The 15,432-nt window shown below is 38.8% G+C and overlaps 1 long non-coding RNA gene across 1 annotated transcript; it reads left to right on the top strand.

Moving 5' to 3' along the window:
* The first annotated feature begins 142 nt into the window (after positions 1-142).
* Positions 143-15,173, top strand: LOC143878257 (uncharacterized). Its single transcript, XR_013250909.1, has 4 exons — positions 143-238; positions 4,963-6,294; positions 6,393-6,458; positions 14,905-15,173. It is a non-coding gene; the product is annotated as an uncharacterized LOC143878257 (long non-coding RNA).
* The last annotated feature ends 259 nt before the right edge of the window (positions 15,174-15,432 follow it).

Raw genomic sequence — 15,432 nt, 5'->3', positions numbered from 1 at the left:
AGCCCCATTTAGCGTAGAAGACTGTGCTCATATATACATTAGATGGGGCTGTCCCAAGTAAAAAACGTAGGCCATATCACTTCCCAAACTTGCTGATAAGAAAGAGCCAGCGGCATCTTTCATTACAATCTCACTCAAGAGAGGGGGAATGAGAGATGGGTTAATGTTATCTCCTTTGATAGGGCAATCAGCTTTAGAGAGGAAGTCCGCAGCACCATTTGCTTCTCTCCGCGCGTGGGTTAGCTTCCATTCCTCAAAATTTTAAAGCATTGCTTTTATGTGTTCTAGGGGTGCAACTTGGGTCGGGCTACTCACCAAAAAAAAAACTTGGGTCGGGCTCAACCCGAACCAAACAGGTTCAACCCGTTTTTTTGCCGGGTTGGAATTTTATAACCCGATTTGCAAATCGGATTGGGGTACTAGGCAACCCGACCCGAATTGCAACCCCACTTTTTGTGTTAAGTTTTTTCTATTTTTTTTTTCAACTTTTATTAATAAATATGGTTTTATCGTTTTAGACTTTTCTTTTTAGAATTTTAAAATTTTGGTGCAAGTGACTCACAGAAAGCAATGAAAGAAAGCAGGTCTCGTACTCTCTTTACAGCTTTACTCTCTTTGACTCTTTATGTCATTTTCAGTTTTTCTCTTTTCCAAATATAAGCCCTAAACTAAACGAAACCCTAACCCCACGTCACGGCGGCGTGGAATCGTCTCCACGTCTCTGGTCCGCGGCTTCACCTCCTCCTTATTCCTACGACTTCGTCTCCCGTAGAAAAGAGATCCGACCAAGTAAGCTGTGTTTGGTGAAATTCAAATCAAATACGGCAGTTAAACAATGTTTTTTTCTGGTTGTGAATTGGAAATCGGGTAGGGTCAGGTTGAGGAAATTGCAATTTGGGTTGGGTCGGGTTGAACCCAGCCGGGTTGGAAATCGGGTTGGGTCGGAAACATGGGTTCCTCGGGTTGGGTCGGGTTGGCCTCAACCCACCCGAATTGTGTTCCATGATTGGTTTCTTTTTCCATGTGGTAATGTGGCACTTGTTTGTGGTAATGGTATAGTTTATTTGTTAACCATGATCAAAATCATAATCTTATAGGTTATTTTGAAATAGTGCCTGTGGCCCAATTCTGAACAAATGATCCTTGCCTTTCGATTAAAGCTGATATCTTAAAAATATTGACCATCTTCATTGTAAAACATATCGATTGGGACATAGTGCATGTGGGCCCAATTCGGTAATGTTTAATTTTGTGTCCAATAATCAATTTAGACCTAAAATCTATTCTCAAATTCCAAAGGCTTTTGTTTCGGATTTTGAGAATTGTCTGTGATTGTCCAATAATCCATTTTGAAATCATAATCAATTCTTAAAATCCACAACAAACAGGGACTTTGGATTTTGAGAACTGATTGTGGGTCTAAAACTGTTTATCAAACTCTAATTAATGTTTAATTTTGAGTACAGTAATTAATTTGTTTATGGAATCAGTGTTGGACTCAACCTCCCAAAAAAGGCCCAAAACATGAAGTCTAGAGTCAATGTTGATCATTGCATATAAATAGAATTTGATCGTGTACATTCAAAGACCATACCTGGGCATTTGGATTTTCAACTTGGTGTGATTATTGGAGCATTGGAAATAAAGAACAAAGGCTGTCTTTCCAATTACCCAAAGGTAAGCCACACTTAATAGTGACGGTGTGTTAGGAGTCCAACTCAGGTCAGGTTGGGTCGGGTTGAAGCACCTGACCCGACCCAAGGAACCCTTTTTTCCAACCCGAACCCAACCCGACCCGATTTCCAACCTGATGAGGTTCAACTCCACCTGACCTAAGGAACCCTTTTTTCCAATCTGACTTGAGTTCAACCCAATCCGACCCAATACAAGTTTTTAAGCTTACTAAAAACAAAAATGATATCAAATGTCGGGTTTCACTCGGGTAGGGTTGCCAAGCCCTCAACCCGACCCGAACTCAACCCGGGTTGGTAAAACTCAGCCCGAACCCGAACCTGACCCGAAATCAACCAAACACGACCTGACCTTTTTCGGGTTGAACGGTCGAGTTGCACCCCTAAGGTGTTTGACTATCAACATCACAAGACAATCGCGTCATTCAGCAAATACCTTGATACAGACCCTAACCATTCAAAACTCACTTCGAAACGCCCCAAAACCTAAAAATACCGCACCCAAATCAAAATTCCTGGTCCCGAGCAAACTGCAAACCACATTACACAAAAAAATTTAGGATTTGTTTATGATTGTAAATCTACTTCCTCATCGCAAACTACTCAAAAAAGAGCTCAGACTATTATTACTGCACAGTGGGTCCCTTCTTTGACTGATGAACCATTCATTTGGGAGGCCTTGCTTTTGATCCCCTCAACTCAACTCAACTAAGCCTTTGTCCCAAAGTAGTTGGGGTCGACTAAAGAATCCTTTAGAAAATTTTCATGAAGAAGGTGAAATGATCTACCCGGCTCAAATTGACTAAGTCACTAGTTGGGTTCGTCTACATGGATCATTTTCTTCCATTCTATCCTATCCAAGGTCATGTTCTCTGTTATGTTACTAGCCCTCAAGTCTTTCCTTACTATTTCTACCCAAATTTTTTTCGGTCTGCCTCTACCTCTTTTTAGTCCATTAACTTGGCACAAGTCACTTCTTCTCACTAGAGCATCCAAAGGCCTACGTTGGATATGCCCAAACTAGGGCTGCAAACGAGCCAAGCCGAGCGTTGGGGTGTTCGGGCGTAGCTCACTTAGTTTTTATGAAGGCTCGTGTTCGGCTCGGCTCGTGAAATATTCTATCAAAGCTCGGCTCGGCTCGTTAAGTGGAACGAAATGAGCTTAAGCTCGGCTCGTCTCAAGAATGATAAATACATACAGCTGGGGGATTTGAACCCAGGACCTCTAAATCCAACGCCTTAACCACTCGGCCAAACTTTCATTTCTGATAAACAACTCACATTCTTTTATTTTATCAATAAAAAGTAAACATAATCCGAGCTTTAAAGCTCGGCTCGGCTCTGAACCGAGCCTAAAAAGTTCATGAGCTTGTCCGAGCCGAGCTATACAAAGCTTGGGTTCGGCTCGTTTGTTTGATGAGCCTAATTTTTGGGCTCGGGTCCGGTTCGTTTAGTAAACGAACGAGTCTAAGCCGAGCTTTTAACGAGCCAAACCTAAACATTTTCGTGAGCCGGCTCAACTCGTTTGCAGCCCTAGCCCAAATCATCTTAAGCGGTGCTCTCTCATCTTCTCCTCAGTTGGTGTCACCCCCCCCCCCCCCATTTTTATGGATGTCTTCATTTTTAATTAACCTTGTGCGGCTGCACATCCATCTAAACATTTGCATCTCTGCTACACTCATCTTATGCACATGTTGCTTCTTGGTGGCCTAACATTCTGAGCAGTACAACATGGGTGGCCTAAATAAAAACAAGTCAATCATGGAAGGGCGATGATAATTTCGCTCTCCTTCTAGGATAATTCGCACCCCTTTAATTTGCGAATTGGGTTTTGTTAACGAAAGTAAATAAATGCGAATTATCCCTAGGAGGCACTTGTTAAGGTGCATTGAAAATGTAAATCTACACATTGTTTGAGAAAAAAGACACAAAAGCCATGTAAAAAGCTTAATCCCTATGTAAATTTATCGTAGATTTACATTTTCAATGCACCTTAACGAGTGCCCCAACAAAACCCTATAACTAATGGTTAACATTCAACAACAAAAGCTACAAATTATAGTGGATGTTAATGATTACATGATTGCCTTGAATTTTTTTGGGCCTGGGGATCAAAACTAAGGAATGTTAGATTTACAGTTCAGATCAGTCAAAAGTGGGACCCACAGTGCATCAAGTGTACATGCCCAATGAAGTTAGTCCTCCATGTGGTTCCATGTCAAATGGGAATCACGGCCGTTAGATTAAGGCCTCTAACAACCCATGCCTTGGCTCCAAATCAAGGTGTGGTGGGAGAAGTGAAATGGGCCGGACCCATGTCTGCTTGTCTGATCAATTGACTTATTACGTCCACGTGTGTGGGGCCAAATGCCCAATCAATTTTCTTTGGGAATTGATATATTCGCCCCCTGAGAACTTAGGGAGATGATTTGACAGACTTTTAACTCTTTTTGACATCACATCACATTAACCGTGGGGGCGCATTATCCTATAGGGGGTGAAAAAATCATTTCCCTGAACTTATTGCTCGTTTCCCAACTGAGAACTGACATTTGTAACCAACCCAGGGGGGGCTCATCGGAAAGAGGCCCCCCAATATAGCAACCCCCCCCTCTCTCTCCTCAACACGCACATCTCCCAGAAAATGGCGTTTCTATTCTCCAGAAGAAACATGATGTTGTTGAATCCCCAAATTTTAGGGATGTCGATAACCAAAGCCTACGTTGGCTTATTAGTTTTAGCTATCTTTTAGTTTTCTTTTATTTATCCTTTATTAAGATTGATTGTAGAGTCCTGGTTGTGTTGAAACTTGAGGAGGGGGGGGCTCATCGGAAAGAGGCCCCCCAATATAGCCCCCCCCTTCTCTCTCTCTCTCTCTCTCTCTCTCTCTCTCTCTCTCTCTCTCTCTCTCTCTCTCTCTCTCTCTCTCCTCAACACGCACATCTCCCAGAAAATGGCGTTTCTATTCTCCAGAAGAAACACGATGTTGTTGAATCCCCAAATTTTAGGGATGTCGATAACCAACGCTTACGTTGGCTTGTTAGTTTTAGCTATCTTTTATATTTATCTTTTAGTTTTCTTTTATTTATCCTTTATTCTGATTGATTGTAGAGTCCTGGTTGTGTTGAAACTTGAGAATATTGTAGATCTTTATATGCTCTTATCTCTTAATAAAAAAGGCAGAGAAGATTTCAACCAAATTCCGTGCTATTGTACGAGGGACTGGTTTCCCAAACGAACTATATTTTCTTCTTCCTTGCTTTATCTTGCAGGTACGTATCAACTGGTATCAGAGCTGGTTGATCTTGGCATGACAAAAAGGAGTCAACTCAAGAACAATTCAGCCATGGAAGAGAGAGTGGAGAAGTTGGAAGAGACCGTTAACAATATTGCAGAGATGTTTTCCAAGTTTATGGAAAGTCAAAACCAGAAATCCGTTGAGGATGAGGTTTCCCATGGCAAGGCTACCTCTTCCAACATGGAATTAGGAGGAAAGGACGCATCAAGGTCTAGAGCAACTGGTGGATCTGTCCAAACAAGGTTCATGAGACTCGAGTTTCCTCGCTTTGATGGTCTAGAAGATCCTACGGGATGGGTATATCGCGCAGAACAATTTTTTCGCTTCCATCAAACTGTAGAAAACATGAAGGTACCTCTTTCATCGTTTCATCTGGAGAGTGAAGCGCTACAATGGTTCCAATGGTACGAGAAGGTTCACAAAAATGTGGAGTGGACAGACTTAAGATAGCCTTATGTGTTCGATTTGTGCCTACCGAGTTTGAAGATTTCGACTCAGCTCTTAGTAAGCTGCGATAGACAAGTACGGTTAGAGAATATCATAAGGAGTTCAAAAAATTGTCAAATATGGTGGAAGGATGGAGTGAGAAGGCCCTAATTGGGACTTTTGTGGGAGGTCTCAAGGATGAGTTGGCAGGAGAAGTTCAAGTCTTCCTTCCGAAGACATTGAATGATGCTATTGGGTTGGCACGGATGATGAAAGAGAAAATCCAGCATTGCCAGATATTTGAAAAGGGTCCAATGATTGAGCATGAGTACCCAACACCAGATCCGAAAGGTCCTCGAAGGCTTACAATGGGCGGGATAAAGGAGAGACATTCTAAAGGGTTGTGCTACAACTGTGACGAGCAATTTATTCCTGGTCACAAATGCAAGTTTCCTCAATTTCAGTTAATTCAAGTTCTTGACAGTGATAGGGAAGAAGAAGACGAAGAAAATCAACAGCCTTGAGGACAAGGCAATTTTCAAGGGGAAGGGAATGTTGAATCCCCAAATTTTAGGGATGTCAATAACCAACGCTTACGTTGGCTTGTTAGTTTTAGCTATCTTTTATATTTATCTTTTAGTTTTCTTTTATTTATCCTTGATTCTAATTGGTTGTAGAATCCTGGTTGTGTTGAAACTTGAGAATATTGTAGATCTTTGTATGCTCTTATCTCTTAATAAAAAAGGCAGAGAAGATTTCAACCAAATTTCATGCTATTGTACGAGGGACTGGTTTCCCAAACGATCCGTGTTTTCTTCCTCCTTGCTTTATCTTGCAGGTACCTATCAGATGTCCTCTCACTTCCGGTCCCAAATCTCAGGTTATACTCTCCCCTTCTTCATCTTCTTATTTATCTTGACTTTGAGTTTTATTTTCTATGGTTTATGCCTTTGACTGATATTTTTTATTCACCTGAAGACGAAGGATCCCTTCCTTCTCTCTCGCCGTGGATTCCACGTAGAACTTGGGGCTCGCAAGAAAGCGGTGAGTCTTTCTCGCTCAGAGATTTCTTTCATTTTATATATCTGTTTGATATTTCTCTATCTTTATGTTTTGATGTTATTTTGGATCCGATTCGATCCATTGTTTGATTACACATGAAAATATGCAATTTGAACCACCAAAATTAATGTTTCATTTACAGGGACCTTTAATTTATAAAGATATCCCTAAACTATATCATTTACAAATTGTGGAAAAAAATCCTAAGAAAAGATTTTCCTTAAGAAATGCTTTTCTTTCAATCCAAAAAGGGCCTTAGCAAAGGCAGCCAAAAAAAAAAATTAAATCATCCTCATTTGTATTAGTTGCAGCTAATAATAAATTTGTAAAAATAAGTGAACATATTTCCACCCAATAAATGAACCCTTGACATGAAATAAGTATGGATGGAAATCCTCTTTTTTTTTTTTTTTTTTTTTTGAGAAATGACATTTTATTAATTATAAAGGAATCAGATAGGAACAAGATCTCCCCCACTGATATTACATCACTTTAAGTAAGCGATTACAGGTTTAAGACAAAGATGAAGATACAGACATAGAATCTCTCATCACCCCTTCCTTCGCTAAGGAGTCTGCTTCTCCATTAGCCGACCACCTTCTATGCTTAATTCCTGGTCTTAGCACTAATACCAGATCCAAAATTTCCCAATCATTTCCTGAAAACGCCAAGGCCCTTTCAAGATGCTCGAAGCCCGAATAATCACATTGGCTGAGTCTGCTTCTACTATTAAATGATTCAACGTGTGGTCATTAGTCCATCGAAGTCCAAAGAGGAGCGCCCTTACTTCAGCTTCATTCTAAGTATGGATGATAATCTTTGAAATTGGTGAAGTGACTTAATAGTTGTCTTTCAGCAATTATCTTACCATTAACAGTGAAAACTTTGTTTTCAACATTCCCTGTGTCATGTTGCATATATGAGTTGAAGAAGGTGCTTCATCCAGTGTGTGGTGTATGACTGGAGGTGCTCATTATCACATGTCAATGCATATGCGTGTACTGTGTTTCTTTTGTATATGGAGATACTGTTATGAGATTTTCCTCTTAATATAAATAATATGGCGTACCTGTTTACTGATTTCTGTGAAAAACAGAAAGAATAGATGATTAGTATAACCTTTTCGATGCGGCGAGTTGAGGCACGGACTAGGTCGCTCTCTTTAAGGTGATTTTGCGCCTCTGCGGAAAACCCTCTTGTGCAACAGATCCGAACGCAATCACCCCCAGGATACAACAGCCCGACGCACCGTCGCTATCTATCTGAAGTGCACAATCAGATAGATCCGAACCAAACAGCGAACACTCCGAATGCTCAACAAATAAAACAGAACAGAGAAAAGAAAACAAAAATAACAGAAAAGAAACTGTTCTGTTTTTGCAAACGACTCAATAGAGATGGAAAAACGAATCAACAGAGATGAAAGGCTCGTCTATCTCTTTAAAGAGAGATTCTAAAACAAATGTAAGAACTGTATTTCAAGACGTTGGAAACAATCTCTTTTTATAGAGAAAACGTGTCTGTTGAAGACACCTCTTTAAAACAGTAGAGACACCTTTTTTAAAAACGTCATTTAAAAAATTGCCGTTACTTAAGAGGGTTGTAACGGTTGGATTAAGTTAAAACTAAAGAGACATGACCGTTGGATTTATAAATAAAAAATCCGTTTAGAAAACCCAACCCAACCCAACATAGACACACACACACACCCGCACCCGCGCCCCGCCCCGACCCGACACGGCACGGCACGGCACGGCTCGGCTCGGCTTGGCTCGGCTCGGCGCGCGCGCGCGCGTGTGTGTGTTTTTTATTTATTTGATCTTGTTCTTTGTAAAACACCAAAGGCAAACAAATTGAATGCCCTTGAAAGGGTCAAGCCTTTGCTCAACACTCCCTCTTATATGGATGGGAGAATTTTTCTCAACTTCCCATCTTGGACTAAACTTTTAAGAGGTAAGAGAGCTACCTTCAAAAGTTTAAATGATATTGGTGGGAAAGTACAAGAGAATAGGATCAATTTGAAAATTTCAAATTTTGGGTGGGAAATTCAAAAGCAAAAAAGAATCTTTTTCAAAAGCAAATGTTTCTTTCATTTTTAGTATTTAAAATACTAACAATCCCCCACTTATTTTAATAGAAAAAATATTAGTAAAACTTAATGCTGGGCAATCAGCAGAGTATCACGTATAATAAAGGTGACTATGTCTTGAACCTTTACTTAGTGTAAGTGCATTCTAACTGTAAGAAATTGATAGTGACTATGTCTTGAACTACAATCCTTGGGTACAGAGAGACGCGCACCACACACATGATACTAAAGTGTTCAATTGGTTCCAAAAAGCTCGCACATTACGGCCATGTGCTACATCCCAGTTTCCATGTAAGCATAAGAGAATAAGCTCTCGTCTCTTTTGGAAGCGGCCCACTTCCGCGCTAACATGTAGGTGAGTCTATCAAGGATGCTCCTGTAGCCTATACATCCCACTCATACGAGCTATAGATCTCATTAAGAGTAATAACTCAACCTTCCAAACGCTTCAGGATATCATGCTTGAGTTACACCATAGGGATGGACTTTGAGATAAACTTGAAAATAGCATGATCGTCCACAAGTTACACTACGACTCGTTTTTCCCATTGAAAACCTAGTTCTTGGGATCTCCAGTCCCTAGGTTGGGTGTCCATCATAGGTAACTATTTACAAATGGGCTTTAGTCCCATCCCCCTCGATGTATTGCAGATTTTCTCCCTTGACAAGGCCTTAGTTAAGGGATCTGCCAAATTATCACCAGATCTCACAAAGTCAATGGTGATTGATCCATTAGAAATCAATTCTCTCACAGTACTATGTTTCCGGCGTATCTGTCGCGACTTTCCATTATAGTACTTATTATGTACTCTTCCAATAGCAGCTGTGCTGTCACAGTGAATCAAAATAGCGGGAACAGGTCTTTCCCAAATAGGTATATCAGATAAAATATTTCTCAACCAACTAGCCTCTTCACATGCAGAGGTTAGTGCAATCAACTCAGATTCCATAGTGGACTGAGCAATAATAGTCTGTTTCTTGGATCTCCAAGAAACTGCACCACTACCAATAGTAAATACATACCCAGTGGTAGCCTTGGAATCTTCTGACAAAGTATTCCAATCGGCATCACTGAAACCCTCTAGAACAGCAGGAAACCTATTGTAGTGAATCCCATTATTAATGGTTCGTTTGAGGTATCTCATGACTCGTGATATAGCATTCCAATGTTCTATACTTGGATTACTAGTATATCTACATAATATGCCTACCGCATATGCTATATCAGGTCTGGTACAATCTGTAGCATACCTTAAACTACCAATAATACTAGCATACTCTTTTTGATTAACACTATCACCTTCATTAGAATACAATCTAATACTAGGATCAAAAGGAGTACATACTGGATTACAATCAAAGTACTTATACTTTTTAAGTATCTTTTCTATATAATGGGACTGGTCTAAAGATATACCACTATCAGATCTTGTAATTTTAATCCCTAAAATTACATTTGCTTCTCCTAGATCTTTCATATCAAAGTTTTGTTTTAATAGATTTTTGGTTTGTTTAACTATTTCCAAGTTAGAACCAAAAATTAAAAGATCATCAACATACAAGCAAATAATAATACAATAAGTATTAATATACTTATAATATATACACTTATCACTTTCATTGATTTTAAAACCATTTGATATAATGATATTATCAAATTTTTCATGCCACTGTTTTGGTGCTTGTTTAAGTCCATACAGTGACTTCACCAACTTACATACTTTATTTTCTTGACCTGGAGATATGAAACCACTAGGTTGGTCCATATATATCTCCTCTTCTAGATTACCATTTAAGAAAGCAGTCTTTACATCCATTTGATGAATTATCAGATTATGGATTGCAGCCACTGCAATCAAAACTCTAATGGATGTAATCCTAGTAACCGGAGAGTATGTATCAAAGAAATCTATATTTTATTTTTGCCTAAAGCCTTTAGCAACAAGCCTAGCTTTATATTTGTCTATGGTTCCATCTGGTTTCAATTTTCTTCTAAGAATCCATTTACACCCTATGGTCTTAAATCCTGGTGGTAAATCTACTAATTTCCAAGTCTGGTTTGACATCAGAGACTTCATCTCATCATTGACAGCTTCTCTCCAAAAGTCAGCATCTGACGAGGACAAAGCTTCCTCTAAAGAAGAAGGATCTCCCTCCAAACTAAAGACATAGAAATCAGAGCAAAAATCCTTGGCTATTTTGGATCTTTTACTTCTCCTAGGTTCAATTTCTACTTCAGGGTTTACCTCAATCCTAGGCTCGGTGCCCCCACTATCTCCAATAGTCACGGTACCCCCACTATGTTTAGATTTAAAAGGAAATTTATCTTCAAAGAATTCAGCATCCACTGACTCTATTATTACACTGTTATTTAGGTCTAAAAACCTATATGTTTTGCTTGTAAGAGAGTAACCCATAAAGACACACTCTATGGCTCTACTTCCTATTTTGGGTCTCTTAATATTAGAAAGTCTTACATAAGCTAAACATCCCCAAACTCTAAAGTAACTCACATTGGGTTTCCTATTTTTCCAAAATTCAAAAGGTGAGACTTTAGTTTTGTAATTAGGAATTCTATTAAGAACATAGCAGGAAGTTAGAATTGCTTCTCCCCATAAGTTAGAAGGGGCTCCTGAACTTAGGAGTAAAGCATTCGTAAGTTCCACTAGTGTTCTATTTTTCCTTTCTGCAACCCCATTTGAAGCGGGAGAGTAAGGAGCGGTTGTTTCATGTATAATTCCTAATGACTTAACAAAGTCAGTGAATTCTAATGATTCATATTCACATCCTCTATCACTTCTTAGTCTCTTAATCTTCCTATTGAATTGGTTCTCTACTTCTAATAGGTATTCCTTAAACATTTTTAAGGCTTCACTCTTATGTCTAATTAAATAAATGATTGTATACTTAGAAAAATCATCTATAAAGGTTATAAAGTATCTTTTACCACTACGGGTCAAGATACCGTCTAACTCACAAATGTCACTATGAATTAAGTCTAAAAGTTCTGAATTCCTTTCAACACTTTTGAAAGGCTTTCTAGAAATTTTAGCCTTACTACATATTTCACATTTGTTAAATTCTTCTAAGACTACTTTAGGAATCATACCTAATACACTCATGTTATGTACATATTTCCTATTTATATGACACAACCTAGCATGCCATGAATTAACAGAAGAAAGCATGTAAACAGAAGAATCACTTTCATTCATTATTTCAACATTCAGTTTGAACATTCCATCACATGCATATCCTTTACCAACAAAGGATCCAAACTTGGTTACAACATACTGGTCAGACTCTATAGTTTGTTTAAAACCAGCCTTGTTAAGAAGAAAACCAGAAACTAAGTTCTTCCTCATGTCTGGAGTATGAAGAACATCCTTCAGTATCACTTTCCGCCCTGAAGTGAAGCAAAGTTCAACGTCCCCAACACCGAGTACCTTTATTGTATGCGAGTCCCCTAGAAGCACCTTCTTCTCATTATCTGCATGAGCATACGTCTTGAACCACTTCCTGTCAAAACACACATGACGGGACGCACCAGTGTCGACCCACCACCCTTCAGATCCTCCAACGATATTCACTTCAGTGATCATAGCCACAAGTGGCTCTTCTATCACGTTGGCTTGAGGGATTGGTGCAGTCTTCTTACGTCGACACATCCGTGCAATATGACCCTTGAGCCCACAAATATAGCACACAATTTTGGAATAGTCATTCTTTCCAGAAGTTGTGTTTTGGTTCGGACGCTTGAAGGTACCTCGGTTTTGGTTCTGTTGCTTTTTCTTCAACTTCTTTTTGGGCTTCAGATTCACTTGCGGTTTCTGATTTTGGTTCTTAACTTCAGAAATGGCATTCACATTAGTTACAATTTCAGTATTCCCTTCTTTCTTATCTTGGTTACGGTTTTCTTCTTCGATCCGAAGACGAACAAGAAGACCTTCCATAGATAATTCCTTAGTTTTATGAAGAAGGGAATTTCTGAATTCTTTCCAAGAAGTAGGTAATTTGTCAATCACGGCTGCAACTTGAAATTGTTCACTAATAGTCATTCCTTCCGCAAGAATGTCGTGAACAAGTTTTTGCAACTCGTGGGTTTGAGAAATCACCGTCTTCTCATCCACCATGTAATATCTAAAATACTTGCTAACCGCATATTTTTTAGACCCAGCCTCTTCCGTATCATACTTCTTCTGTAAGGCTTCCCAAAGTGTCATGGAATCCTTACAGTCACTATAAAAATCGTATAATTCGTCGGATAGGCAATTGAGAATAAAGTTTTGGCATAGGAAATCAGAATCTGTCCAGTTCTTTTTCAAAGTAGATCTAACTGGTTCAAGTTCTGATCGCCAAGGCTTTGGGTCTTCCAAAACATGGGCTACTTTCTTGGGTGATTTTGTTGTCTTCCTTAGTACACATTTTCTGAGTGATTTTGTTTTAATTTCCAGGATATTGCTTAAGAGTTGTCTTCCTTAGTACACATTTTCTTGAGTGATTTTGTTGTCCCAAAATCATTCGACACATTGCAAATTCATGCTTACAATTTATTGAATTTTATTCTGGTATTGGTCATTGTTTCTTTGTTTTTCCTTTGCTCTTTGCTATCCGCTTGTGGCTCATAAGAGTTATTTGCAATTAAGGTGCTTTTGCTATTCCTGTTTCATGAAAGAAAATTAAATTGTGGACAATGAGGCATTTACAGCATTGACCCACACCCCCCAAGTAATAGGCATTTATAGCATTTCCTTGGCTCTCCTGCTGACGACGGATTTTTGTGTCCACATTGGCCCTAGTCCTCGTGTTTTCTTTTCTTTCTTTTCTTTTTTTTTTGAAAGATGACTTCCATTACTAAAAGATATTACAATCCAGGGGACAAGATGTCCCCAAAAGTAGCCCAAAAGGCAACCCACAAAGCTTACATCAGTAACAATAGAAGGTTACAAAATTTGATCAATGCCTAAAAGCAGCAGACTACCCCACTTTGGTCCTCCTTAGCCGGAATAGAAATCGAGATAGAATCCAGGAGGACGCCATCCTTGGCCAAACGATCCGCCACTTCGTTGGCCGATCTTCTTCAGTGTTCAATTTAATAAGTCCTCGTGTTTTCTTTCTCTTCAGTTTATGCCGATTGGCCAATTTAAAACTGCCCATCCCGGAATTCAGAAGGCAATCAGATTTTCAAGATGGAAGCAACCAGACAATAGGAAATGGCAAACTGGAGGATTATTTGTTTAAGAAGAGAGAACTCGAAGAGAAGCCTCTTTGAAATGGGATCAATAAGACTAAGGAAAGGACCTGAAAAAGACAGCCTACATTATCAGCAAGGAATTGTCCTGTCTTGAAGAGATAGCCAGTGCTACATTTAGGTCATTTAATTTTTACTCGATTATCACTAGCTTGTGCTCATAGTTCTGGATTATGTGCATGGAGCAAGTGGCCCGGAGAATATATTCTCTAGCCACACTCTTTTGCAGTATGTCTCCATGCTCCAGTGTATGCTGTACATCTAGTTCCTTTGATTAACCTCGTCTTGATTCATATAGTTATTAAGTATTTTAGTTTCTTACATCTAATTTCTGAAATTCAGTTTGTGGTAACTGTTCATCCAAGTTAAGCCTGAAAGTGAAACTACGCTAGGTGTATTTCAGTCAACTCTTGAGTTGATACATTTGATGATTATCTGTTTCGCAATTGCAAATGGTGCCTGCTCAAATAATTATCAGACATGTAATTGGATTTTGGAAATGATGTAGTGAATGACAGGGTATCCATACGATATTCAAAGATAAATTTGACTTCTTCTTTTCAAATTAACTATCTGCATGTTTCAGTATAACCTATTTTTACATTGTATTCACAGAAGTAGTTTGTTTTCTATGGGGATAGGTACCATAACCAGTCAAGAGAAGTAGCTTTATTTATACACCTTGATGTCATCATCTTAGATCAAGGATGGTTCCTAACTGCAATCCTTCCATACTAGTGGTTATTTGTTGTTGATGTTTGGCCGCTGAAAACTGTTAAAGCCGGTGGTTACTTCTAGCCGTAGAAAGTTTGCAAAGTAGAACTTGAATTTATGTTTTAACTGTGAAAGTGGAAATGTGAGAATTATAGCTCGTCAAATTATTAATGCCCTTAATGTGAGAATTTGTGTTTTTTAGGAATATGGAAATTTATAAGTTGGGCTGCTGACAAAAGATATGTGATTTGGCTTTGCATAGTAACCTGTATACTATTAGAAGATAACTAAAGATTTTTCTCATCCTTGTTACGTGTTTCCTTATTATGGCTGAATCTCTTAGAACTGGGTGTCACATTTCTTGCTTGGTTCAGGCTGCTGTTATCAGATCTATGTACAAACAACAATGCGGAAAGCTGCAATTCATGAGGCGCAGTCTAATAGCAATGAATCATAGGAAAGGAGATCTCGATGCAATTAGTGGTAGGTAACATAGTTTGCGCCTTCCACAAGATTTTTCTTCAACTTAATTCATATTAGGTGGCAGTGTATGCCATTTGAATAAGCAGAGCAGATATTGAATCCATCGTTGCTTAAAAATAAAACTGAGAAACAGGGGTAAATGTGGGTCTTCAATTTCAATTTTGTAGTGGGTCTTTGTCTGAAATATCAGTAATTAAATGATTGAAAGAAGAAATCATCCTTATGAGGTTTAATGAAAAACTGTTTTTCAGCAGATATTGGCAGTTTGACATGTTGCTGAATATGCCAAGCTTTTGAAAGTTGAAACACTAAATTCTTCAATTTAAATGGATGTGTTCATTTAAAATATTTTGCAGATGTACAATAGATGAACAGCTGGTTTTCAACAGATAAGACAGTTTGACATGTAGTTGAATCTA

Source organism: Tasmannia lanceolata, unplaced genomic scaffold (genome assembly GCF_043159265.1).
Source record: "Tasmannia lanceolata isolate RefF3 unplaced genomic scaffold, GAP_Taslan_0.1 ptg000006l, whole genome shotgun sequence".
Taxonomy (NCBI): domain Eukaryota; kingdom Viridiplantae; phylum Streptophyta; class Magnoliopsida; order Canellales; family Winteraceae; genus Tasmannia; species Tasmannia lanceolata.
This window is presented reverse-complemented; position numbering and strand designations above follow the sequence as displayed.